The sequence below is a fragment of the Carlito syrichta genome, unplaced genomic scaffold (genome assembly GCF_000164805.1).
Source record: "Carlito syrichta isolate Samal-C Ts95f unplaced genomic scaffold, Tarsius_syrichta-2.0.1 Scaffold311480, whole genome shotgun sequence".
Classification (NCBI taxonomy): domain Eukaryota; kingdom Metazoa; phylum Chordata; class Mammalia; order Primates; family Tarsiidae; genus Carlito; species Carlito syrichta.
Genome location: NW_007255576.1, coordinates 97,662 through 100,280, shown reverse-complemented (window position 1 = coordinate 100,280; position 2,619 = coordinate 97,662). Strand labels below are relative to the sequence as shown.

The 2,619-nt window shown below is 47.2% G+C and overlaps 1 pseudogene; it reads left to right on the top strand.

Annotated features, from left to right (window-relative positions):
* The first annotated feature begins 1,643 nt into the window (after positions 1-1,643).
* LOC103271246 lies at positions 1,644-2,491 on the top strand (annotated as a pseudogene).
* Positions 2,492-2,619: the final 128 nt, after the last annotated feature.

Genomic DNA, 2,619 nt, shown 5'->3' with positions numbered 1-2,619 from the left:
CCCAGGCGGGTCTTGAACCCGTGGGCTCAGGCAGTTCACTCACCTCAGCCTCCCAAAGGCACAGGATTACAGGCTGAGCCACCGAGCCCGGCTTGCTCCATGTTTCTTGTTAGCCGTCAGCTGGGGGCCATCTCAGCTTCTAGAGGCTGCCATGGTGCCTAACCACAGGCCTTCTCACAACATGGAAGTTTGTTTCTTCAAAGCCAGCAAGAGAATCTCTCTGGTTTGCTGACAGTCTTGGGTTATGTGACAACTAAGGAAGTGACTGCAAGTATCTAATTATGTTTGAAGCCAGACAGCTAGCATAGCTTAGATATGGATAGATGAGTTTCGTGTGTGTGTGTGTGTGTGTGTGTGTGTGTGTGTGTGTAGGAGTCTCACTCTGTCACCCAGACTGGAGTGCAGTGGCACACTCACAGCCACCACAGCCTTGACTTGTTGGGCTCAGGTGATCCTTCCACCTCTTCCTTCCAAGTAGCTGGAACTGAAGTAGGGTCCGAGCGATTAAATAATGGCCCACCAACTCAATTTTAACAAAGGAGAAGTTTATTAGTCAAGGCTCTGCCAGCTGGTGACTGCTTTCAAGACAGCCCTGAGCCCCCACTCAGAGCTTCCTTAAGTAGTCCTAGCTTACATCTTGGTTAGAGTTGGACATTTTCCAGAGCTGTTATCGCAATATTCTGCTGACATCAGCAAGCTAGTGAGTTTACAGAAGCAGATGTGCTAATTAGACAGGTGTAGTGGGTAAGGATACAATTTATCTTCCACTGTTTACAGAGGAGAAACCTTCAAAGAAAAACCTCCAGGAAGGGAGAAAAGCCTGTTTCAAGGCTGAAGCCATTTCTTTCATCCCCCCCTTACAATCCCAGGGGCAGAGGCTGCTTCTTTTCCCTTTCATAGAACCACAGATGTGCACCACCATACCCAGCTAATTAGATGAATTTCTTATAGGGAAGCATAGCCTAGATAATTAGAAAACCAGATGGTTTGTCTTATGGGAACATAACTCTTTTGAACAATACCTACACTGACTAAACACCCCAGACCTGACCTTGGAATGTGGAACCGCTGGGTACAAAGACCATACACAAGACAGTAGGGAGTTATCAGAGACACTGAGGCATGGGTTTTAATTGGACAATAACTTTTCCTGTTATCTCAAAATGTTCTCATGACACAAGTAAGCTGAGGAGTGAAATGATAAGAATTGAAACTTGTGACTAATAGCTTGTAACCTACCCATTATCCATATAGCACATGAAGCTTAGCTTAGATATGGGTTGCTTAAGCCGGGCTCGGTGGCTCAGCCTGTAATCCCGCGCCTTTGGGAGGCTGAGGTGAGTGGATTGCCTGAACCCGCGAGTTCGAGACCCGCCTGGGCAACTTGGCGAGATCTCATCTCTACAATAAATCAAAAATTAGCCGGGCGTGGTAGCACATGCCTGTAGTTCCAGCTACTTGGAAGGCTGAGGTGGGAGGATCGCTGGAGCCCAGAGGGTCAAGGCTGCGGCAGCCACTCTGGGTCACTGCACTCCAGTCTGGGCGACAGAGTGAGACTCCAACTCAAAAAAAAAAAATAAAATAAAATAAGCCGTTGATGGAAAGCTTGGCATTGGGTCCTTGGGGCCTCACGTGGGTTCAACATGCGTATTGAGAAGTGCTAGTTCTGCTCCGGGCCCATCTAACCTGGCCATGCATGATGTTTGTCGGCAATGATTGCAAGGTGTTTAGATTTTGTAAATCCAAATGTCATAAAAACTTTAAAAAGAAGCACAATTCTCACAAGTTCAGGTGAACTAAAGCATTCCGGAAAGCAGCTGGTACAGAGCTTACAGTGGATAATTCATTTGAATTTGAAAAACATAGAAATGAACCTGTCAGTCAGGCTCGGTGGCTCAGCCTGTAATCCCTGCTTTGGGAGGCTGAGGTGAGTGGATTGCCTGAGCCCGCGGGTTCGAGACCCGCCTGGGCAACTTGGCGAGACCTCATCTCTACGATAAATCAAAAAATTAGCCGGGCGTGGTAGCGTGCGTCTGTAGTTCCAGCTACTTGGAAGGCTGAGGCGGAAGGATCGCTGGAGCCCAGCAGGTCGAGGCTGCGGTGGCCGGGAGCGGCCACTGCACTCCAGTCTGGGTGACAGAGTGAGACTCCAACTCAAAAAAAAAAAAGAAAAAGAACAAGAAATGAACCTGTCAAGTACCAGAGAGAGCTATGGAATAAAACTATTGTAATGAAGAGCGTTGAAGAGATCAAACAGAAGCGCCAAGCTAAATTTATAATGAACAGATTGAAGAAAAATAAAGAGCTACAGAAATTTCAGGACAACAAAGAAGTCAAGCAAAACATCCATCTTATCCCAGCCCCTCTTACAGGCAAAAGAAAGCAGCTGAAAGAGAAAATGGCACAGCAGTTACAACAGGATGTGGACATGGAAGATGTTTCTTAAAAATCTCACTGCAACCATTTCTATATGTTGAATTTGAAACTATCCTTAGGACTTAGGCACCAGTACTTAGGAGACTTAGGATTTCTTTTTTTGAGTTGGAGTCTCACTCTGTCGCCCAGACTGGAGTGCAGTGGCTGCTCCCAGCCACCACAGCCCCAGCCTGCTGGGCTCCG